The 26396-nt window shown below is 42.6% G+C and overlaps 1 long non-coding RNA gene across 2 annotated transcripts; it reads left to right on the top strand.

The window, feature by feature from the left end:
* Positions 1 to 16578: 16578 nt before the first annotated feature.
* Positions 16579 to 26058, top strand: LOC140104344 (uncharacterized). Of its 2 annotated transcripts, XR_011850297.1 has the most exons (5): positions 16579 to 17377; positions 17802 to 17919; positions 24791 to 24842; positions 25512 to 25759; positions 25848 to 26058. It is a non-coding gene; the product is annotated as an uncharacterized lncRNA (long non-coding RNA). The 2 variants fall into 2 exon arrangements; XR_011850296.1 differs by having other exon boundaries at positions 16579 to 17919.
* The last annotated feature ends 338 nt before the right edge of the window (positions 26059 to 26396 follow it).

The following is a 26396-nucleotide window of genomic DNA, read 5'->3' as shown; positions in this document are numbered from 1 at the left end:
GGGGTACAAATTCTGTGCTAGCATATGTTACCAGTTGGGATCAAGGTTCAAAGAGGTACCCAGACCCAAAGAGGTGAAAACTGGGTACCACTTACACTCCATTCCAGGTGTCAACTTACGTCATCGTCCGCAGTGGTCCAGTGGGTCCACTACCCCTGAATTCTGACAGAAATCAGTTTTACTTCAGAGTTTGCTTTAAAGACAGCGTTATTCATTACATAAAAAACACCTGCAAGCTTGCAAAGAATGATACACTAAATTAGTATGTAAACCCACTAATCCTTTCATTGAAGCGTAAAATGTGGTTACATTTGATAGCAATGTGAATTACTGTGAAACTGCTGTATAGTTGTATTTTTCTTAGGCAGGGGTCTTTTCAAAAGAAACCTTGCTTGAGATCAAGCTGCAGCCTTAATCTATGCATTTTAGTATAGAGAACATCAAAACACAAAATTTTACAACAGGGCAACCTATGACTTAATTATATGAAAATGGCAAAGTAACATTTTATTTCTCTGAAATGTCTGTGGGAGTGCCGATTTACAGCACAAAAGAAATAACCGCCACTAAGACCACTGGAAATTGCTCCAATTCCTATATAATTTGCAGCAATTGAACTCTTTTCTGAGAGGGCGGCAAGAAAAGAAAAAGTTTGAGAGCACTTAAAAGATGAACCAGGGAGGGAGAACTCGATGGAAAGTAGAGCTTGAATGTTAATTACAGGTTGTAATGGGCCTTCGGGCTCCACCTGGAACATTTAGGGCTTATGCACACATCCGTTTTTATCTCAGTATACTATTCGGAACAGCACACTGACTCTTCTACAGTTGCACATTTTGTGTCAGTTTGGTTTTTGGATAATTATTTTTCACATGTTGTTCTGTTTTTTTGTCACATCTGCAAAAAAAATGTATGGTTTTAAACAATTAAAAAGCAAAAAAACAGGTTCCCCAGCATCATCAGTTAAAAAATCTTAGTTCACACAAATGTCATCAACAAGAAAAAAAAAACAAAATGTGAAAAAGTACATAGAAAATAAAGGGTCATTATGCTGTCTTTTAAAATCATGAATAGCATACAGAGAAAGAAACAATTGTGTGGATAAGCCCTAACTAAGTCAAAAGTATCAGAGTAGCCATTAGACCCCATTTGACTCATTGGGAGCATTTATTATTTTGGGGCTATTATTATTATTTCGATGTTGTTTGCACTGTGATGTTATATTGTGTTTCACGGCCTTAAAGTATTTGGCACTCTGCAAGAAGAACAAATAAGCATCATAAATGACTTTCATAAAGATTTGTTGGTCTCATTTTGCGTCCAAAAAGTGTTGGGAATAGAGATGAGCGAACATGCTCGTCCGAGCTTGATGCTCGGTCGAGCATTAGGGTACTCGAAACTGCTCGTTGCTCGGACGAATACTTCGCCCGCTCGAGAAAATGGCAGCTCCCGCCGTTTTGCTTTTTGGCGGCCAGAAACAGAGCCAATCACAAGCCAGGAGACTCTGCACTCCACCCAGCATGACGTGGTACCCTTACACGTCGATAGCAGTGGTTGGCTGGCCAGATCAGGTGACCCTGGGATAGACTAGCCGCTGCCCGCGCTGCTCGGATCATTCTGTGTCTGGATGCCGCTAGGGAGAGAGCTGCTGCTGGTCAGGGAAAGCGTTAGGGTGTTCTATTAGCTTACTGTTAGGCAGGAGTGATTCTCAAAGAACCCAACAGCCCTTCTTAGGGCTACAATAACGTTCTACTTTTTTTATTTTAATTTGCATCTAGTACCATTTTGTGAGGAATTAGCAGGGGGACTTGCTACCGTTGTGTTTAGCTCTTAGTGGCACACATATCCATAGCAAAGACCGAAGTGGGAAAATTTAGTAGGGGTTGGATTTCAATTAGGCACTAACTCAGTGTCATCTCATCTGGCATAGTAGTGTGCTTTGATACTTGGCTAGAAAATAGCCATAGGAGAATACAAAGAGCTTACTTACGCATACAGTAGCGTTCTATATATTTGATTTCTGGTTGATCTGCTGGTGGCTGTACTTTCTGCAGTGCATGTACTAGCCAATTCTGAGCAATTTGTAGTGAGACTTGCGACCGCTGTGTTCTGCGCTTAGTGACGCACATATCCATAGCAAAGACCGAAGTGGGAAAATTTAGTAGGGGTTGGATTTCAATTAGGCACTAACTCAGTGTCATCTCATCTGGCATAGTAGTGTGCTTTGATACTTGGCTAGAAAATAGCCATAGGAGAATACAAAGAGCTTACTTACGCATACAGTAGCGTTCTATATATTTGATTTCTGGTTGATCTGCTGGTGGCTGTACTTTCTGCAGTGCATGTACTAGCCAATTCTGAGCAATTTGTAGTGAGACTTGCGACCGCTGTGTTCTGCGCTTAGTGACGCACATATCCATAGCAAAGACCGAAGTGGGAAAATTTAGTAGGGGTTGGATTTCAATTAGGCACTAACTCAGTGTCATCTCATCTGGCATAGTAGTGTGCTTTGATACTTGGCTAGAAAATAGCCATAGGAGAATACAAAGAGCTTACTTACGCATACAGTAGCGTTCTATATATTTGATTTCTGGTTGATCTGCTGGTGGCTGTACTTTCTGCAGTGCATGTACTAGCCAATTCTGAGCAATTTGTAGTGAGACTTGCGACCGCTGTGTTCTGCGCTTAGTGACGCACATATCCATAGCAAAGACCGAAGTGGGAAAATTTAGTAGGGGTTGGATTTCAATTAGGCACTAACTCAGTGTCATCTCATCTGGCATAGTAGTGTGCTTTGATACTTGGCTAGAAAATAGCCATAGGAGAATACAAAGAGCTTACTTACGCATACAGTAGCGTTCTATATATTTGATTTCTGGTTGATCTGCTGGTGGCTGTACTTTCTGCAGTGCATGTACTAGCCAATTCTGAGCAATTTGTAGTGAGACTTGCGACCGCTGTGTTCTGCGCTTAGTGACGCACATATCCATAGCAAAGACCGAAGTGGGAAAATTTAGTAGGGGTTGGATTTCAATTAGGCACTAACTCAGTGTCATCTCATCTGGCATAGTAGTGTGCTTTGATACTTGGCTAGAAAATAGCCATAGGAGAATACAAAGAGCTTACTTACGCATACAGTAGCGTTCTATATATTTGATTTCTGGTTGATCTGCTGGTGGCTGTACTTTCTGCAGTGCATGTACTAGCCAATTCTGAGCAATTTGTAGTGAGACTTGCGACCGCTGTGTTCTGCGCTTAGTGACGCACATATCCATAGCAAAGACCGAAGTGGGAAAATTTAGTAGGGGTTGGATTTCAATTAGGCACTAACTCAGTGTCATCTCATCTGGCATAGTAGTGTGCTTTGATACTTGGCTAGAAAATAGCCATAGCAATAGGATAGCATTGTTTGGTTTTAAAAACTCAAAAAAAAACAAAAAACACAAAAAAAAAAAAAAAACACAAAAAAAAACAAAAAAAAGTAAAAAAAAAAATAAAGTTATAACTCTCATTTTAAAAATGTTTAACCCGAGGGCTAGGGGTAGAGGACGAGGGCGGGGACGTGGGCGTCCAACTACTGCAGGGGTCAGAGGCCGTGGTCCTGGGCGGGGTGAGACACCACCTGCTGATGAGGGAGCAGGGGAACGCCGCAGAGCTACACTCCCTAGGTTCATGTCTGAAGTTACTGGGACTCGTGGTAGAGCACTGTTGAGGCCAGAACAGTGCGAACAGGTGATGTCGTGGATTGCTGACAATGCTTCGAGCAATTTGTCCACCACCAGTCAGTCTTCCACGCAGTCCACCCATGTCACCGAAATCGCCACTCCTCCAGCTCCTGCACCTCAGCCTCCTCCCCCCCAGTCTGCCCCCTCCCAGGAAAATTTGGCATTTGAACCGGCATACTCTGAGGAACTGTTTTCTGGACCCTTCCCACAGTCACAAACCACTTGTCCGGTTGCTGCTGAGCAATTTTCCGATGCCCAGGTTTTCCAACAGTCACAGTCTGTGGGTGATGATGACCTTCTTGACGTAGTGGAAGTGTGTAAAGAGGTGTCCGACGATGAGGAGACACGGTTGTCAGACAGTGGGGAAGTTGTTGTCAGGGCAGGAAGTCCGAGGGGGGAGCAGACTGAGGGATCGGAGGATGATGAGGTGACAGACCCAAGCTGGGTTGAGAGGCCGGGTGAACACAGTGCTTCTGAGACGGAGGAGAGTCCTCGACCAGAACAGGTTGGAAGAGGCAGTGGTGGGGCCAGACGGAGAGGCAGGGCCAGAGCTGGTGCATCAGCGCCAAATGTGTCAACTAGTGAAGCTCCCGTGGCGAGGGCTCCTGCGGCGAGGGCTAGATCTTCAGAAGTCTGGAGGTTCTTTAAGGAAACACCGGATGACCGACGGACTGTGGTGTGCAACATTTGCCAAACCAGGCTCAGCAGGGGTTCCACCACTACTAGCTTAACTACCACCAGTATGCGCAGGCATATGAATGCTAAACACCCCACTCAGTGGCAACAAGCCCGTTCACCTCCGGCCGTGCACACCACTGCTCCTTCCCCTGTGTCAGCTGCTAGTCAGCCCCCTGCCCAGGACCCTGCCACAAAAACCCCATCGTCGCCTCCACGATCCTCCACAGCATCCACCAGCGTTCAGCTCTCCATACCTCAGACGCTGGAGCGGAAACGCAAATATAGTGCAACCCACCCGCACGCCCAAGCCCTTAATGTGCACATCTCCAGATTGCTTAGCCTGGAGATGCTGCCCTATAGGCTAGTAGAGACCGAGGCCTTTCGCAACCTCATGGCGGCGGCCGCCCCTCGGTATTCGGTCCCCAGCCGCCACTACTTTTCCCGATGTGCCGTCCCAGCCCTGCACCAGCACGTGTCAGACAACATCATCCGTGCCCTGACCAACGCCGTTTCTGACAAGGTCCACCTGACCACGGACACGTGGACGAGTGCTGCCGGGCAGGGCCACTATATATCGCTGACGGCACATTGGGTTAACTTGGTGGAGGCTGGGACCGAGTCTGACACTGGGGCCGCTCATATACTGCCGACGCCGAGGATTGCGGGGCCTACCTCGGTCCAGGTGTTTCAGGCCTACTATGCCTCCTCCTCCTCCCACCCCTCCTCCACCTCCTCCTCCGAACTACCATCCGTGGGCACGGCGCCATCAGTCGGTAGCTCTAGGCACAGCAGCAGTGCCGTCGCTAAGCGACAGCAGGCGGTGCTCAAACTGCTGAGCCTAGGCGACAAAAGGCACACCGCCCAAGAGCTATTACAGGGCATCACGGCGCAGACTGATCTGTGGCTGGCACCGCTGAACCTCAAGCCGGGAATGGTTGTGTGTGACAACGGCCGTAACCTGGTGGCGGCTCTGCAACTCGGCAGACTGACACATGTGCCATGCCTGGCCCATGTGTTAAATCTGATAGTTCAGCATTTCCTCAAGACATACCCCAATCTGTCTGATTTGCTCACGAAGGTGCGCCGCATCTGTGCGCATTTCAGGAAGTCCAGCCCAGATGCTGCCACTCTCAGGGCAGCGCAGCGCCGCCTCCAACTGCCCGCTCACCGACTGTTGTGCGACGTGCCCACGAGGTGGAATTCAACACTGACCATGTTATCCAGAGTTTACCAGCAGCGCAGAGCGATTGTAGACTGCCAGATGTCAACTTCCACCAGAACTGGTAGTCAGGTCAGTCAGCTTCCTCAAGTCTACAATGAGGAGTGGACGTGGATGTCTGATATCTGTCAGGTGCTGAGTAACTTTGAGGAGTCAACACAGATGGTCAGTGGCGATGCCGCCATCATCAGCCTCACCATCCCGCTGCTTGGCCTGTTGAAAAACTCTCTGGTCAGCATGAAGTCGGAAGCTTTGCGCTCGTCACAAGAGACAGGGGAAGAATATTCCCTTGTTGATAGCCAAAGCACCCTCAGGTCTGTTTCTCAGCGCATATCGGAGGAGGTGGAGGTGGAGGAGGATGAGGAGGAAGAGGAGGAGAATGTTGGTGAGACACAAGAGGGGACCATTGTTGAGTCCTTTACTGTTCAGCGTGTATGGGCAGAAGAAGAGGAGTTGGAGGAGTTGGAGGAGGAGGAAATGGACAGTCAGGCCAGTGAGGGGAGTGAATTCTTACGCGTTGGTACTCTGGCACATATGGCAGATTTCATGCTAGGCTGCCTATCCCGTGACCCTCGCGTTCAAAGAATTTATTCCAGCACCGATTACTGGGTGTTCACTCTCCTGGACCCACGGTACAAGCAAAATCTTTCCACTCTCATCCCTGCAGAGGAAAGGAGTGTGAGAATGCATGAATACCAGCAGGCCCTGGTGCACAAGCTGAACCAGTATTTCCCTTCTGACAGCGCTAGCGGCAGAGTGCGTAGTTCTGCGGGACAAGTAGCGAGGGAGAGTAGGCGAGCAGGCAGCTTGTCCAGCACTGGCAAGGGTACGCTTTACAAGGCTTTTGCCAGCTTTATGTCACCCCAGCAAGACACTGTCACCTGTCCCCAGTCTCGGCAGAGTAGGGCTGATCTTTACAGAAAGATGGTGAGGGAGTACGTAGCTGACCATACCATCGTCCTAAATGATCACACAGCTCCCTACAACTACTGGGTTTCAAAGCTGGACATGTGGCACGAACTGGCGCTGTACGCCTTGGAGGTTCTTGCCTGCCCTGCCGCTAGCGTCTTGTCCGAGCGGGTTTTCAGTGCAGCTGGTGGCATCATCACCGATAAGCGTACACGCCTGTCGACTGACAGCGCTGACAGGCTGACGCTTATTAAAATGAATAAAGGCTGGATTTCTCAGAATTTCCAATCTCCACCAGGTGAAGGAAGCTCAACCTGAATAATTGATCCACTCCTCCTCCTCCTCATTTTCCTCCTTCTCCTCCTCTTTGTACAGTAAAGCAGAGGAAAATGGCTATTTTTTGACAGGGCCCACTGGCTCTTGCTATAGTACTTCATGCATTTAATTTTTCTGGAGGGCCACCTACCCGGTCCTCTGTTTGAAACAATTTTTGTGAGTGCCACATACAGGCACTCAATCTATTCCATTTTACTGCAGGGCCACCTACCTGCTCCTCTGGTTTGAAACATTTTTGGGACTGCCACATACAGGCACTCAATCTATTCCATTTTACTGGAGGGCCACCTACCTGCTCCTCTGGTTTGAAAAATTTTTGGGACTGCCACATACAGGCACTCAATCTATTCCATTTTACTGCAGGGCCACCTACCTGCTCCTCTGGTTTGAAACATTTTTGGGACTGCCACATACAGGCACTCAATCTATTCCATTTTACTGGAGGGCCACCTACCTGCTCCTCTGGTTTGAAAAATGTTTGGGACTGCCACATACAGGCACTATCCAAATTAAATTGTCTCCATAGCAGCCTCCACACGTTGTCTCCATTGCTACCTCCAAAAGTCGTCCATATAGCTGCCTCCATACATCGTCCCTTTATCAAACGAGGTGTGTCAGGCAGAAATTTGGGTTGTTTTCATGGATTCCACATCAAAGTTGTTAACTTTGTCGCCACCCTGCTGTGTTATCCACAAAATATACTGGCAAACTTTTACCATTTAGGGATATTATTTCAGCGCTTCTTGCGCATCTGTTTACATTCCCCTCACCCGGCATATCCTAAACTTATAAGGACGCTACTACACTTGATCTTATACAAAAGGTTCTTAGAAGTGCTGTTTGGGGAGTAGCCTAGAGACAGGGGCTTGAATTGGCGAAAGCTCGCCTGGCAGCGGAGCGCCAGCTCCATGCGCATCATGCGCTTCTTGCGCATCTGTTTACATTCCCCTCACCCGGCATATCCTAAACTTATAAGAACGCTACTACACTTGATCTTATACAAAAGGTTCTTAGAAGTGCTGTTTGGGGAGTAGCCTAGAGACAGGGGCTTGAATTGGCGAAAGCTCGCCTGGCAGCGGAGCGCCAGCTCCATGCGCATCATGCGCTTCTTGCGCATCTGTTTACATTCCCCTCACCCGGCATATCCTAAACTTATAAGAACGCTACTACACTTGATCTTATACAAAAGGTTCTTAGAAGTGCTGTTTGGGGAGTAGCCTAGAGACAGGGGCTTGAATTGGCGAAAGCTCGCCTGGCAGCGGAGCGCCAGCTCCATGCGCATCATGCGCTTCTTGCGCATCTGTTTACATTCCCCTCACCCGCCATATCCCAAACTTATAAGAACGCTACTACACTTAACTTGGTGCAGGCTGGGACCGAGTCTGACCCTGGGGCTGGTCATATACTGCCGACGCAGAGAATTGCGGGGCCTACCTCGGTCCAGGTCTCAAAGGCCTACTATACCTCCTCCCACCCCTCCTCCACCTCCTCCTCCTCCGAATTACCATCCGTGGGCATGGCGCCATCAGTCGGTAGCTCTAGGCACAGCAGCAGTGCCGTCGCTAAGCGACAGCAGGCGGTGCTGAAACTGCTGAGCCTAGGCGATAAAAGGCACACCGCCCAAGAGCTATTACAGGGCATTCCACATCAAAGTTGTTAACTTTGTCGCCACCCTGCTGTGTAATCCACAAAATATACTTGCAAACTTTTACCATTTAGGGATATTATTTCAGCGCTTCTTGCGCATCTGTTTACATTCCCCTCACCCGCCATATCCGAAACTTATAAGAACGCTACTACACTTGATCTTATACAAAAGGTTCTTAGAAGTGCTGTTTGGGGAGTAGCCTAGAGACAGGGGCTTGGATTGGCAAAAGCTCGCCTGGCTGCAGAGCGCCAGCTCCATCCCAAGATCCAACTAACATAGTTGCAGCACCTTTAATCTACTACTAGTTCACTGCCTCCATAATAATAATAATAATAATCTTTATTTATATAGCGTCATCATATTCTGTAGCGCTTTACAAATCATAGGAAACAAATACAAATGTAATGTAACAGAGCACAACATTTGTATGGAACAACAGGAGTGAGGTCCCTGCTCGCCAGAGCTTACGGTTTATGAAGATGATGGGGTAACACGAGGTAAAAGAATATTTAATGGTCAAGCCATTCTTCTTAGGGAATAGAAAAAAATATAATAAATGGAATTGCTGTCGCTTGAACCACTCAGCCGTCATCTTATATACCAGGTCCAGGGTGAATGGGACTGCAGAGAAGTCTGGTGCCTGTTGGTTGCTGGATAACAGATGGGAGGACGACACAGGACGGGTTAGTAGAAGAGTTAAAACTTCATGCAGTTAATGAGTGTTATAGGCTTGCCTAAAGAAATGGGTTTTAAGAGCACGTTTGAAACTTTGGAGGTTAGGTATTAGTCTGATAGTCCAGGGCAGAGCATTCCATAGAATTGGTGCAGCTCTAGAGAAGTCTTGGAGACGCGAGTGGGAGGTCCGCACTAGGGTAGAGGTTAATCTAAGATCACTGGCGGATCTAAGAGCACGGGTTGGGCGATAGACTGAGATAAGAGAGGAGAGGTAGGGGGGTGCAGCATTATACAGAGCTTTATGGATGAGGGTTATTATTATTTTAAACTGTATTCGAAAGGAGACTGGCAGCCAGTGCAGCGACTGGCATGAACTGTAAGCATACATGGTCCCCTTATCAAACGAGCTGTGTCAGGCAGAATTTTGGGTTGTTTTCATGGCTTCCATGTTAACTTTGTCGCCACCCTGCTGTGTAATCCACAAAATATACTGGCAAACTTTTATCATGTACCGATATTATTTGAGCGCTTCTTGCTCACCTCCTTTGGTTCCTCTCTGACACCCATTGGTTTGAAGCCTGAGTCCAATTAGGGTATGTCGCCATGCCACTCTCTAGCCTGCTGCCGCTGCCTCTGCCTCTGCATGCCGTCCCCTATAGTGTCAGGGTCAATTATTGGATGTTTTACATGCTATCTAGCTTCATTCTGTCACTCTGTCATGGCCATGCTGTTGCCCATAATTTCGGCATAATGGTGCGATTAAGCAGCCTCAGAGGCATCCATGCATGCTGCCCCTGCTGTTTCCTGTCCATTTCCGTGGTGTTTCCATCCTTTTCTGAGGTTCCCAGGTGTTTGGCCAAGCTTCCCTGTGCAGAGCCTTGGTCCCCTTGAAAAATGCTCGAGTCTCCCATTGACTTCAATGGGGTTCGTTATTCGAGACGAGCACTCGAGCATCGGGAAAAGTTCGTCTCGAATAACGAGTACCCGAGCATTTTAGTGTTCGCTCATCTCTAGTTGGGAATCTAGAAATGCAGGAAAAGTGTGAGAATTGACGAGCTGCACCCAAATTGTGCAAAAAAAAATAAAAATTGTGAGTGTCGGAAAAGAAGCAAAATGTGGCAACGACATATAATAAATTCATGACCCCCATTCTCAGAGGCCTGCCTCTTCCTTTCCATACCCCATCTACAGTCGTGTGAATGTGATGGTAGATTTACTTTAAAGGGGTATTCCCATTTCGGCAAATTGATGTTATTGTTTGTATGGTGAGAAATTGAACAGTTTTCCTATATAATTTCTGTATTAATTCCTCATGGATCTCTGCTTGCTGTCATTGTATAGAAAGCTTCTATGTTTGCTTCCAGTGGACACAAATCTGACCATGGTCACACAGGTGTACAGCTCAGTAGTATCACAGAGAGTAATCAGAGCTGTGTGATATTACGAGCTTTGAACCTGTGTGACCACGGTCAGATTTCTGTCCACTGGAAGTAAACATAGAAGCTTTCTACTGAAAGACAGCAAGCAGAGATCTAAGAAAAACCACAAGGAATTGATACAGAAAGTATATTGGCTTTAGAGGAAATTCATGTTTTATGTTTGTACAAATTAGTTTAAGTGTGTTGGGTCCCTAATAAGGTTAAGCTAAAAAAAACCTTGAAGTGGTGAAGAGAGCATGAAAAAGGCACTACACATAAAACAGAGACATTAAAAGAAAATAAATCTGTTAGTAGAAAAATTACAACGGAAGGAGTCAGTAAAAGTCCAAGTTGAAAAAAAGACCAAGAGACATAGCAGAATAAGTGTCAGAACGATTGTGTTGGGTATGGGGGTTATTGTGGGTAAGCCTGGTGATCACCACAAGTTGTAACATATAGGTAATGGCTATTTGCTTATGAACGTATGCCCGCCCAGGAAGCACACTGCGCTCCTTTCCCCTTTCTATTGGGTAACACGGCGCATGGCCATGCACACAGAGAAAGATAGAACATGTTCTATATTTTCCATGTGTATAGTGCGGTACCGCCACAGGGAGCCTATTGTCGTCTATGGGGACATATATGCAGCCACAAGCTTGAGGTCCCTATACGTCCCCATGATGTTCATGGGAATGTAGCCTAAGGCTGTCTTATAAGTGATGTACTTTTCTTCTACATAAATAAGAAAGTGGGGCAGTCTATGGCTGTGGCATAATACATATAATACATGATATTATAATACTTGGACATGATTGTTTCTGGTGACTTCACCAGAAATGGATATGGTGTAATTTTGTGGAATGAAATTTTTAACAACTCATGACTTCTGGTAGTAAGAATGTATTCTGGGTGGAATTACTGTTTAATAAGACTTCCTTTCATCCTAGGTCAGCTGTGATGTGAAATGTCTCTATTACAGTACCACAAACCATAACTACTTCATACCTATGTGGTACGCCAAGGGCAAATACTCTATTTGCCATTAGTTAAAATAGCTCTGTCAACACTGAAGATGAAATGTGCAATTCCCTGATCTCCCTATTAGTTTACTTGCCCCATTTTTCAGAATCATTGTGATGTTTTGGTGATATAGCAGACAATGAGCCAGCAATGCTGTTAGAAAAGTGCCTTTGGCTTATAATGGAATTACATAGCTCTTGGTCCTCTTCCCATTGCCAATGTTCTCCACTGGGTGTCATTGACACTCCTTGTATTGTTGTCTTGAAGTTGATGCGATGAGAACCTTCTGACATTATACACTGTTTTTTCCCTTAGTTTTCTGGATAAAAGAAGCACTTGTGATGAGCGTTGGCAGGTTTTATTGTCTCCAGTGAATCATTCATAAAGTGCATGGTCTTTGGAACAAATCCTTCATTTTCCAGCTGCCAAACTGATAATTTCAAAAGAAACACATAGATCTTAAGAGGCTTTAAATAATTCACAGCTTTGAGTGTCAGACCTCTCCACTGTGTATCTCTATGACTGTGTATTTCTGCAGTGTATGTGTGAGGCCATTATTTTATCTGAATATGCTTCTATGTATATTGTAATTGTTCTGATGTTACATGAACAAAATACTCAAGGGCCCACAGGGATAGAAAAGTGGCCCTGGGAAATAATATATTTGGACAAAGGTGCAAAGGTTGCACAAGAGGTACATGTGGTAATAATAAAAGAATAGTTTGTTTATTATATAGTACATTATAATACTCGTATCCCAATTCAAAAAGTAAAACAGAACACGTTCACATTAGCCCTTGAACAATTCTTAGAATTTACTTTGGAATAAGAAAAAAATCTAATTTAAAAAAATAACCAAAAGTAGTAAAACGGACTTTACTGTATTAGCAAGAACAACAATAGGTGAAGACTTGATTTGATGTTTTGGGTTTTAATCAAAAGAAACTAGATATTTTAATCACTGAAAACAAAAATAGTTTGTCGTGACAAAGAGACCAATTCATATTGATATAAAACAAAAAAAGCTACTGCAAGGTACAGAAATTGAGTACAATAAGTTATGCTCATGCATCACAACTACATCGAATGTATTTGTGCCTACCTCATACAGTGCTAAAGTTGATAACCACACAAACAGTGCACTGTACTTAAAGAATACAATATAGAATTGTAGGATGTAGGTCATCAGTAGAATATGTGAAAGACTATGACAAGTATCATACATCCTCAGGAGGATATCCAAAAAGTACCTGGCAAACCCTTTAAGATGCTGTTGAATATGGACAATATATAGCATGAACATTTGTAGAAGTTATGGCACTGTACACACATCTAGAGGAAGATCCTGCTAGAAAATAAGCATGTGGCTAACAAAAGATGGAAAAGACTATCTAGAAAATGTGAAAAAAAAAGAAAATGTGAAAAAATGAGCAGCGAGACAACAATTCAATTTAGACCATAGTGGCCCAAGATACACCAGAAGAAGAACATGGGATTCACAGCTTCATTTTCTGAGGCTTTTATAAATCATCAAAACAGTTGATAATTTACTTAGAGATGAATCCCCAAAATACTTTTCAGACTTAAAGGGAACCTGTCATCAGGTGACCCATTTTTAGCATTCCACCAGTCCCTACAGAGCATAGTACATACACTGCCAGAGAGTTTTTGTATAAAAAATAGGTTTTACAGAAAAAAAGATAAGTTATATAGGACCTTTCAATGCCATGTGCTCTGTGGCTAGGCACTAGGCACCTGGGAGTGGCTATAGAGGAGCAGCCCCCCACCCACCCTTGGGAAACTGCTCCTCCATGTGTCCTATTCAAATATAAGAATAACTCCCATCACTCGGGAGTGGCTATAGAGGAGCAGGGGGCGTTGCTAAGCCAAGTGATGGGTGTTTTTATATATTTGAAAAGGACACACAGAGGAGCAGTTTTCAAAGGGTGGAGGGGGGGCTGCTTCTCTATAGCCACTCCCAGGTGCCTAGTGCCTAGTCACACAGAACATGACATTGAAAGGTACTGTACAACATAACTAAAAGATAAGATATTGAACTTAAATTGTAAAGTTCAAAAGGTCAACCAGCCGCTATTGTTTTTAAGATATTAATAAAAGTTATCCATTGGTCATCAGAGGCCAACCTGCCCCCCACATTACCCAAATCAAGAAAAACTGGTGCCAATCAATTCTGCTACATTTGTGCTGGTTTGTGCTGCTCAAGTGCTGCTTTTGTTTTGAAAATATTAACTAAATTGTAAAGTTCAAAGGGTCAGCCAGCCCATCCACACACACATTAACCGAATCAAACAAAAGTGGTGTCAAACTACGGTTTTGCTGGTTTGTGCAGAAAAATTTTTTGCTTGTGTCGCTATTGTTTTTAAGGTATGTTTAGGTTTTTACATAAGTTAAGGTGTTTAGAATGAACTGCTAAAAAAAGCTAATCTGACTCTTCTCCGGTTTGATCACAAGAGGGAGCTAGCAAACACATAGTACTTTGGAAGGATTGAACGCTGATGACCTTTGGAAAAATGATCAACACATTAAAAACGACAGCGGCACAAACAAAAAATTTTGCTGCACAAACCAGCACAAACGTAGCACCAATTTTTGTTTGATTCGATGAATGTATGGGGGCTGAACTGTTGAACTTAGTGTCCACTTGCAATCCTTCCAAAATACTTCCATTATGAGAGATTGAAAAAATCGTACAATATTCCTCTCAAATAATGACGGCACAAATAGAAACTGAAGCCATTAAGTCCATTAGACTTCTGTTATTATTTATGTAACAGATGATAATAGCTATGGTCCAAGTACAGGTGTGAACTGGGCCTAATACCCAGGGAACCAGAAAACTAGGAAAATTGTCCGCCACTGTCAGGTCAGGAGAATAATTTATGTGGCCAGTATGCGGCTGAGGACGGGTGTCACTATTTTAGCCCCTGACGGCCTCTCAGCTTCAGATTCAATGGGGCAGATTTATCAAGCAGTCTGAAAGTAAGAATATTTCTAGTTGCCCATGGCAACCAATCACAGCTCAGCTTTCATTTTACCAGTTCTCATGAATATTTTAAAGGGAGCTGTGATTGGTTGCCATGGGCAACTAGAAATATTCTGACTTTCAAACAGCTTGATAAATCTGCCCCCATACCTTTATGCCCTGCATATTGAGAAAAACAAAAACACTTTGGTCCTTTGAGCTCAAATATTTCTGTCTTTGAAAGGTTAAGAAGGGCAGGAATTTTATCCAATGTTGTATTTGCTCCTTTTCCTTTATGCCACTGCTTGACCCTATTTTTATTTGTCAGCTAACCCCATTAGATTTTGGTGTATGCCCCCACAATTTATTCACTGTAAAATCTGTTACTCTATATCTTGTATAGATCTATGGTCCTAGAATCCATTTGTGCCCGCATCATTTTCCAACAGCTGTAAAAATGCAATCAAATCGATGAATAAATGAGATGTTTCATCACGCTCTTCATAAACAAATTTATTAATGCAACTTCTTGCTACAGTAAATTAACACAACATCGTTCTCTAAAATGAGATAATGATTTGCCTCCCGGGTAATATTTAACTCTTCCAAAGACAGAGACAAAATTAATTCCTGGTCCGATCTTATACGGCGATAATAGCTACAACCATAAAATACCGCTTGCTAGCTAATAGGCTCAATTTAAAGATAATGAGATACATCATAATGAGTCTATTAATATATAGTTCAATATTGGTTTTCTTATATATAATGCTTTACGGTGTTATGTTTATGAACAAACAGCCATATCTCCTAGTTTCAGGAGGCAAAAGTGTGCTACGTGCTAACTTATCTACATTCAGGGATAAGACAAGTGTGTAGGAGAAGCAATTACCAGGGTTGCACTGAGGTCTTGCAATTCTTTTCAAGACCTGCGTCTTGGAAGCTTTGTAGGCTACATAGCTTGCATTCACCTGCCCTAGTTTTCGTAGTTAGGCTGTTTTCAAAGGACACTTTTACTGTGAATTGGGTTGAGTTTAGAACAGATTTCAAAGAAAACCAGAAGCAATAATTTTTATGACATTTAGTGACATATCACAAGCTATGTGTTGCTGTGTTTATATACATCAGATAGTAATAGTATTATTGAGCAGTATTACATTATATTGGAGTAGTAATGCTGTCAAATGGCCATATACAGGTTTGGACTAGCCCACCAGTATACTGGTGAATACACTGGTGGGCCCCAACAACTTCTGACTCTGCCCCCGCCGCCACTGACTCCAACTCTATCTGCATCCTCAGACACAGAGTTTATAACATGGATGTTGCAGAGATCTGTCAGTGCCCCACAACTTCAATGTGCTCCTCTGCTGCTATGAGCAGCAGGCACTATATTGTGATGTCATCACCTGCCGACCTGTTGTACACAGCAACAGAAAAAGAAGAAGAGAGGAGAGCTGCAGGGGAACATCTAGTGTTTATTATTTTCCACTGCCTAGCTCAGAAAGGGTCACAGTATGAGGGATAAAGGGGCCCAAAATAACAAGGGGGGCACAATGAGAGGTTACTCTCAATAAGAAAGTAGAGAGGAGAAGGGCCACAATATGAGGTGGAGATGAGGGGCTACAATATGAGGGAGAGATTAGGGGGTCAACAATATGAGTAGCAGATGAGGGGCCTCAGTACGATGAGGATGTAACAGTGGACCACAATATGATGGAGAGATGATGGGCCACAAGAAGAGGGTGGATAAGGAGCCCTAAAATGATAAAGATATGAGGGGGTCCACAATATGAGGTGGGATGAGGGGACACAATATTAGAAAGAGATATAAGGGACCACGATATGAGGGGGGAATGAGAGGGGTCACAATATGAGGGGGACATTAGAGGGCTAAAATATGAGGGGGGGATAATGACCCAAAATACCACAACTAATAGGAGGGGGAGATAAGAGGGGGGCATAAAATGAGAGGGGAATAAAGGGGGCACAAAATGAGGGAAAGTTGAGTGTGCACAATATTAGCAAGAGATTATGAGAGACACAAGGATAAGAGGTGCCAAAATGAGCTAGGCCACAATATTAGAAAGACATAAGAGGGTGTCACAATATGAGGGAAAGATTAGAGAACTATTAAGAGGAGATGAAAGGGCTCACAATATGAGGGGGGGTTGTGGGGCCACAATTTGAGTGAGAGTTTAGGGGCCACAGTAGCAAGGGAAGATGAAAATGTCACAATATGAGATGTTGGGGCCACAAAATAAGGGGAGTATGAGGGGGCACAATATGAGAGAGAGATGACAGGGTCCACAATATGAGAGGGAGATGGAGCCATAATATTAGAAAGAGATCAGAGGGACTATTATATAAGGAGGGGACAATATAAAGGGGTAGATGAGAGGGATCACAATATGAGGGGAAGATAAGAGGGGACCCATAATGAAAGGGGCTCACATTATAAGGGGGGGAGATGGGGCATCATGATACGAGGGGGAGATAAGAGGTCAAAATATGAAGGGTAGATGAGGGGGTCCCATTATAATAATGAGGGAGATCATAATACCACATACCTACTATATGTCCTTCCCTGCTAAGGACCTTTATCAAACGTCCTTGAAAATGTATAGTATACACAGGGGCAGATTAAGGCTACCATGGGCCATGAACTGTATAAATATTTTGAGGACCCATCCTTTCCAAGTTTTTCTGTTATATAAGAGAAATGGTAAAATGGAGGAAAAAAGTGCCAATAGTGTAGCTGCTTAGGTAAGTATTAGAATGTATTAAAACCAGAATATACAGAGCGCCAGTTTACACATTTCTATCATGAAATACATGCTGTTCATTTCTTCATGGGTCTCCGGTGGGATGTAAGGATAACTGAGGTTTACCTGCCATTTCACTGCTTTACATGCATTTTCCTGCCACAATGGAATATGGGAAGTGTAACGATACAACCTGGAGAACACCAGAAGCTGAACACATAACTGAATATATCACTGAATGACCAGAGTGGACTGTTATCCATAGTCTAGTATGCTCTTGACCTTTTATGTTATCATCAAATTCATTAAAATTTAAATTAGATTTGTAACTACACTTAGCGATAATAAGAAAATATCTTGTAAGGTGATGAAGTCCACCCCATATGTCAAGCTGTCTTAACCTTTTCAATGTTTGCTTTTTTTAGTTTTAGGCAGCTATGGCTACAGCAGCTAAGTAGATACATTTTAACATTGCCCAATTACTAGACATCTACAAGATACATTGTGGCATATGCTAAAAAAATGCAATGAGGCAGCACTCCGGTAAGTATAAAGGTGATCCTTATCCACCCATGGAAAAATACGGTGCAACGTTTCAGCTCATCCATAGAGACATTGTGGCATATGCTTGTATTCAGCAGGGGATGGGGCACAGTATTCTCAGGTATGATTGTTTGCATACATGCTAATAGATGCTTATTTAAAAAGAACAGTTTGAATTCACCTTATAAAGTGAATAAATACTGGCAGCATACAATATACAAAACTATGATATGTCATAATGCCCTAATAAAATTACACCATTAAAGGTGTTAGACACTCTTTTACATAAGTTGCCCATGTGCCTTTACTGCCTTTTGGATAATCCTTGACAGTTCATCAAGTGATTAAGCAGTTGCACTGCTTACTTTTGTACTGCATGCAGACCCTCCATGCTTCTTTCTTTTTATATGCTGGCGCTCTGCTGAGGTGAAGTATAAGAGTATGACTCATGCTGCTCCCTGGGAAAAGAGCCAGAGTACAATCTGTGCTTCAAATATCATAAAATATAAAACTTTTAATAGTAAAATCATAAAAAATAACTAGCCAGTGGCACAGGCAACCTGATGCTCCATCAGACAATCACCAGTGAATCCACATACCTGGAGGACTATGTTCAATGTTGCCAATACATGTTCACGAGGCCAGGAATGCAAGTCTATGGCAATGCTCTCTAGTGAAAATGTGGATGAGATGCGGAAAGAAATCAGGTAGAATAGGATAAAAGAGACAGGACAGTGGGGTGCATAGTGTGTGAGCTCCAGGATGCATAGGAGGAACAAATAGTACTGGGCAGAAACCTAAGCAGGACCTATGGTTGTGACATGGGCCTAGGTCACCCTAAAGTCCTCACCTCGGAGCTGCAGCCCTAACAGACTGCCACCCCGACCGCAACCTATCCCTAACACGGGCAGACTGTCCCTAGGATAAAAGACCAAAGAGACAGAGATGGCAACTTGCCCATATAGGGATCAGAAATTTGGAATATCAAGGTCAATTGTACCAAGATATGTAAGATCAAGGTCAGTACGTACCCTACATGCCATGTTTTGCCTACACAGGCTCATCATCGGTGTGATAAATGAACAAGAAATATAGTACATTAAATTAGATTAAAACTCTTGCCATCAGAGCCCAATGAATAAAGGTAATTACATAGATGTTACCCTTACCACTAGATCTCATAGCAATAATGAGAATAGAATGTGACAGATAGTGAATGTACAGGGATACAGGGGGTGATACCATGAGGATGGCCTAGAGCAGAGACAGAAAGGGCAGCTGTGTATAAATGCAGAGGCCAGCAAAGACACATGCACATGCAGAGACTTGTCTAATGGAAGACATTTTTTGAAAAATGGCCCGCCCCTTTAAAGAGAATCTGTCAGTTAAACTAACCCAAACTTATTAAATATAATTAAACCATTTAGCTATAAGGGATTTGCTGGAAAAAAATTAGCTCCCTCATTCCTCTCTCAGGAATCCTCTTTCATGAGTGACACATAGACAGCCTCTCTCTCTCTCATTCCTGAGGGAAGGGGGAATAAGGTAGTTGAGCCAAATCACACCGTGACTCAGCTGAAAAGAACACTCCTTGTCAATAAGGCCTCTTGCACACTAGCGTTGCGTTTCACGTCAGGGTGCAATGCGTGAAAAACTGACGTTTTTGCTGCGTTTTTGTTTCATTTTTGTTCGCGTTTTTTTGCGTTTTCGGTGCGTTTTTCACGCGCGTTTTTTTAAGTCAATGGGACTTTTTCAAAGGGACCATGGTTCGGGAATAAAATGTTTTATTTAATTGAAAAATAATGTCTTCTGATAAGTTGCAAACATCTGCGATCTATTCTTCACTGTTCCGCGCGCGTATATTATCTCCCGACAAGTTAGCAGATGTGAAGAACAGTGAAGAATAGAATAAAAACAGTGAACACAGTGAACACAGTGAACACAGGATCATTTAAGATAAAAACACAGTGCAGAACACAGTGCAGAATAGATTACAGATGTTCGGCACATCTGCTTACTTGTCGGGAGATACGCGCGGAGCGGTGCAAACAAAATAGCATGTGAAGAACAATATATATGTGTGTAAAGAACAAATTGCAGATGTTTCCATACATCTGCAATGTCTTCTTCACACATATATATTGTTCTTCACATGCTATTTTGTTCGCACCGCTCCGCGCGTATCTCCCGACAAGTAAGCAGATGTGCCGAACATCTGTAATCTATTCTGCACTGTGTTCTGCACTGTGTTTTTATCTTAAATGATCCTGTGTTCACTGTGTTCACTGTGTTCACTGTTTTTATTCTATTCTTCACTGTTCTTCATTGTGTTTTTTTAATTATTTGATCGTTCGCGAACAGGGGAAATACTGTTATTCTGGTCACCTAGCAACCCTTACGTTTAAAACGCATTGCACTCGCATTGCACTTGCAATGTTTGCGAGTGCAATGCGTTTTTGATACGTCCCCATAGACTTGAATGGGGCGTGAAAAATGCGCGTGAATCGCAAAAATAGAGCATGCTGCGATTTTGACGCGCGTGCAAACGAACGCAAGCACGCGCGTTGAAAACCACGCAAATGGAGAAAGACCCATTGAATACAATGGGACAGAGTGCAATGCGAGTTCTGAGCGTCAAATGCACGCGCAGAACTCGCGCATGAAAAACGCCAGTGGAGAAGGGGCCTAAGGAAGCTGGAGGTGCAGCTGGAAGAACATGAATATTCTGAAAGACAGGCTTTTCACCTAAAATGGCACCTGAATACTCCCCCGTTTCCTTTCCCTCCATGGCAAACCAATCTTCTTCTCTGTCTTGGTTACCTCCATACTGTCTTATGCTGCACACCCCCACCCAATACTGCACCTTGGGCACAGCTATTTTTCTGCCTCATAGGACTCATAGGGTTCATGTATCAATCCTATTACTTTCTTTTTTTGTGCAACTTTGTGAGACTTTTCGCAGTTTGAGACTTTTTAGGTGTAGAATCAAGCAGCATACCAAAGTACAGATGGAATGCAGTGTTGCCATATTTATCTTTGTAGCCCAGATGCTTGTTGAACTTGAGAGACTTTTGTGCTCTGAAATTGTCCCAATCTTGCACCCATAAGTCCCAAAACAGAGCATGCGAGACACAGACTTACTTTTGGTAAACTACTATTTGGGACTAAAAAGTCACACACCACAAAAAGTCGCAAAAGTGAGTCTAAACAGGCAACTCCTCACATGTATCACCAAGGGAGAAAACGTAAGATACATTGCAATGATTAAGTAGGCCAACTTCCGGAGACTTGAAAAAGTGGCAGCCGAAAAACTGTGATACATGTGCCCCATAGGTTTGCATATTCTACTCTCCATTAATGGAAATTTCTACAGTTTTTAGGGAATCTTGTTTAAATGTTTAAACCCAATTATTACATTAACATTCTGCCGTAAATCAATGTTTCAGCAGTGAACATTTTAGGTCAATAATGAAGTTTAACCCCTTCCCGTTGCGGGCCGAGCCCTCTCCATAGCCGATAAGTCTTTGCTGCATATTGCATATTGCAGCAAAGGCTTACCGGTAACACCCGCGATCGGTGGTAGCACCGATCGTGGGTGTTTTCACCTCGATCGCCGCCGGCAATGCTGCCGGCGGCTTCAAAGAGATGACGCCGCATGGGTGCCGCCATCTTGTCGCGGATCGCCATGGTAGCCTCGGGTGTTCCAAATACCCGAGGCTACATCGTTTTAACCCATGCATTACAACGTGCTAATTGCACATTGTAATGCATGGTGAGTAAAATCCAGTAGTATGGCAGTATATGATAGGATGAACCAGACTACCTAGGGTTAGAGTACCTTAGGGAGTCTGAAAAATAGTAAAAGTAAAAATAAAAATAAGTTTAAAAAAAAAATTTATAATATAAAAACCTAAAAATTCAAATCACCCCCCTTTCCCTAGAACTGATATAAATATAAATAAACAGTAAAAATCCTAAACACATTAGGTATCGCCGCATCCGAAAATACCTGATCTATCAAAATATAATAAAGTTTTTTCACTGCGTTTAACCCCGTAACGGAAAATAGCGTTCAAAGTCGAAAATGCCATTGTGAAAAATATAAAAAAATTCATTAAAAGTGATCAAAAGGTCGCACAGTCCCAAAAATTATAGCAATGAAAACGCCATCAAAATTTGCAAAAGCTCCGTACAGCTCCGTACACCAAAGTATGAAAAAGTTACAGGAGGTTTTAATTTTTTTAAATGTATGGAAACATTATAAAACTTATACAAATTTGGTATCCACGTGATCGTACCGACCCAAAGAATAAAGTAGACATGTCATTTGGGACGCAGAGTGAAAGCTGTAAAATCCAAGCCCACAAGAAAACGTTGCAAATGTGTTTTTTCACCATTTTCACTGCATTTGGAATTTTTTTCCCGCTTCCCAGTACATGCCATGGAATATTAAATACCGTCACTATGAAGTGCAATTTGTTACGCAGAAAATAAGCCATAACACAGCTCTTTATGTGGAAAAATAAAAAAGTTATAGATTTTTGAAGTTGGTGAGTGAAAAATGGAAGTGAAAAAACTAAAAAAGGCCAAGTCGTTAAAGGACACCTGTCATCAGGTCTCTGCCACTAGTCCTGTCACCTCTTCCTGTTGGAGCAGCTCACAAGGATCCCATCCCAGCCTTTATCTAGTTATTTCATACATTATTCATTGTAAAATAATCTATTCTTTATCATGTAAATGAGGCTGGTCACATGGTCAGAGGCAGTGATGTCACCCCTGTTACCCCTCCCCTCTCCTCCCCCTGCTCATGTCTGTGTGTAATGTATAGTAAAGCATGGCTAGTGTGTTTGCTGCATCTGCTGACATGCTGCCTCCTCCTAATATTCAGAGACACAAACATCAGCTACACATGAATCTGACATGTTCTGCTGTAACATGGCTGCCTGGAGCTGCTGTATCTCTCCTATACACACACACATACACACACAGGCTGCAGGGGGCGTGGCCACCAGCACCAGGAAGCACATCATTATACAGCCTCACATCATTATACAGTCTGTCAGTCATGCACTGGGGGTGTGGCTGTGCCTCCCACTCATGAATAGAGTGGACAGCTTGAATATGCTAATGCTTCATTGGACATTTCACAGGTCATTTGCATACAGCTTTAGGACCTCATTGCTTAGGTTTACAGGCATGTAGAGGGACAATGAAGGGATAGAGGCAATGCTCTCTAATGGCAGTTTATGAAAATATATTTAGTTTAGGGGGTTATTTTGCATGACGGGTTCTCTTTAAGGGGTTAAAAACTGATAAGAGATCAAGACACTTTTTGATTATGCAAATATCTTGTCAGCATAGACTGCAGGTTTGTACATGTGGCCAACAAGGAGAAAGCAATATTCGGAGAGCCAATTAATTAGGCAATATTAAGTATCAAAGTCAGTACTAAACCAATTAACCAAAACACACAAGACATTACTGTGGGAGATACTGGGATTAGATAATTACTATGCAAAACATTGACGGGAGACATATTAACTTTTGTTAAATGTCTCTTGTATCTGTTATCTTTTTTCTTATTTTGTTCTGATTGCATTAATATTATCCAAATATTTACTCTCATGTGGTTAACCACCAAGTCACCCCTGATACAGTACAAGAACCCTTTAAGAATATGTTTCTGACAAAGAAACACCACTTATGAGTTTGAAGAGGTCATAAATCGGATTTTCCATAGCTCTTAAAAGAAATTCCAGTTTTTTAAAATGTGAATTACAGACAGAACTGAATATCTAGAACAGCAGCGAGGTACATCACAGTAACCAGACTTGCACAGTGCAATGTTCGGTTTCCTGTGTTTTTTTTTCTGGTAAAATAAGAACAGGAACCTCACTCTACCCAATAATGAGACCAAAAAAGGTACTTTACCATGTAAAAATATTTATATTCTGTGCCTTGAATTGGTACAATACATACATTATGCTCTCTCTAGTGGCCAATAGTAGTATAAACATTATTTTTTATATTTACGGAAACAAGGAAACATAAATCCTTTCTTTTTGTACAATGAATGTACAATAGGGGATACCCACACAACACCCTGGACCGATATAAAGCATGACACCCCATCAGAGATGGAGAGAACAATCGCGCATTCCATTCGTTCACTCTTATCACCCTTTTGCATACAAAATTCATCAATCCATCAGAAAACACTGGCCCATTCTTCACAAAGGACACCCCTCAATAAGAGAATTCCAGCAGCCATTCTTACCTTGCTTTAAAAGGGCACCTAATTTAAAAGACAAACTCGTAAAGGCACCACAACATTGGCACCACAAACCCCGACAAACATTTCTACATACACGAAAAAACACATTCCCCTGCCTACATTGTGCTCAATGTACCAATGTCCAACGAGGTGATTCTTTCACTCATCCGTTATCAGGAAAACGATACCCCATTAATGGTTACTATACTTGTGACTCAGAATTTTCATCTTTCTCATAACTGTCCATGCGGCCTAGACTATATAGGCGAGACCACACAACAAATTCATGACCGCATATCAAAACACATGTCTACCATTTACCTCAGTAAAACACTACTTCCCGTAACCGCTCATTTCAAAGAAGCTGGACATTCCATTAACCAACTCAAATTTCAGGTGATCGAACACATAGGGCTACTAAGAAGAGGAGGGGATTGAGTTGTGTTGTTGAAGAAACGTGAATACTACTGGATTCTCTACAAACACTACAACCAGATTATAATATACAAAGTTTTTGTTGATTTTGCTTGCCTTCACTCAGAGCTTTATTCATTTTGCTTTCATCAACATATTCTAACACGTCACATTCCTTTACAGAGACAATAAGAAAGCCAGGATGTGAATACCCGGACACCATGATTCATAATGGGTATAATCCCCATCCATCATGTGTCAATACCCTCTTTTCCTTCCCATCCTTATATGTCCTGTTTTTTTACCTTTATGTTCATTTTGTTAATTTTTTTAATTTGTTTAAATTTTTCATTTTTTCCATTGTTTCATCAATTTTTGTATATCTGTCTGTCCATTAATCCCAATTTAATTTTTAATTTTTTCATTATTTTTTCTTGTTGTCCTCTTTTTTGTTTTTCCATCATTGCATACTTGACCAAGCGCCACATTGCTATATGTAACCTTTAATCCTGTACTCCTTTACAAACTGGTAAGCCATGTTTCACATTTTGTTCAGGTTCTAACCACATATTGCCTCACACGATCCGACCTTCACCATCTGTAATATTGGGCATGATGTGATACTATCTATTTCATTGGGCTTACTGCAAAACTACTTACTAGATGAATCAGGTCTACTCAACTAATATGCTACTTGTACTATTATTTGACTAGTTCTTTTTCACACATCTACATGTAAGCTTGATAATCCTCATGTCGACAGAGTATCATTACTAATCTAACCCTCAATATGATGTGATATATCAGCTCCTCGGTGCTTTGTTTATGTAACTTTGTATATGTGTAAATAGGCTATGATTATCTATATGATTTTCTAATTCAAATCTATACCATGTATTTACAGGGTCTGAAAAAAACAGAATTTGCAACACAACATTGTGATTAGAGTTTACAAATTTCCTATGCCTCAAGGGATTAGGACCCTCTTCAGAGAACCTGCGCAATACTTTTAATTGTAGTGTGCAGCAGAAGTCCTATTTGTATAATCTGTACTCAATCACACTTTTATTCAGGGTGCACAGCTGTGTATATGGAAAACAGAAAAGCTTTGCATAGGGTGTGAAAAAGTAATAGGATACTGAAATTCTATAGGTTAGTTTGAATATACTTTGAGCAACTCATAGAACCCCCCTTTTGTGCTTTTCCCAAATGAACTCTATATTCCGTTTCTTTTAAACAGCACTGTTCTAAAAGGAACAGGATCTTATCACTAAATGCACTGTGAAGACTCCCCACTAGTCAAAACATGACCTTCAGACAGCTGCCAAGAAAGACAGGAGTCAAGGACAAGCAAGCAGATTACACAAGATGGTGTCTGAATCATGAGATGGCTGACAGTGAACAAGATGGCGTCTGGAGAGAAATATAATATCTCTCACAGTGGTATCTTCTGCAACATCAACTTTGAAGTGATTTGTACTGTAAATAGGTTGTATAAAGTTTGGCTGCATAGAACACTGAAGTTCCTATGTTTTTTTCACCCTCATCAGTGAAAAAAAAACCTTTTTTTTTGCAGACCCACCGTCATTTATTGCCTTCTGTAATGCACATCAGTGAAAAAAATAGGACATGTGAAAAACAAAGTCAATGTGAAAGAGCCCTTAGAGTAGTATATTTATACAATCCTCTCACCTTACAGGTGCTGCTGTCATTAGTGGGGAGTGATGTGCTACATAATAATTTATGGGAGGCAGTGCTTCTGTGCTACCATTAATAAATGGGGGGATAC

Source organism: Engystomops pustulosus, chromosome 10 (genome assembly GCF_040894005.1).
Source record: "Engystomops pustulosus chromosome 10, aEngPut4.maternal, whole genome shotgun sequence".
In the NCBI taxonomy this organism is placed as follows: Eukaryota; Metazoa; Chordata; class Amphibia; order Anura; family Leptodactylidae; genus Engystomops; species Engystomops pustulosus.
The sequence above is the reverse complement of the archived record's forward strand: the minus strand, read 5'-3'. Positions and strand labels throughout refer to the sequence as shown.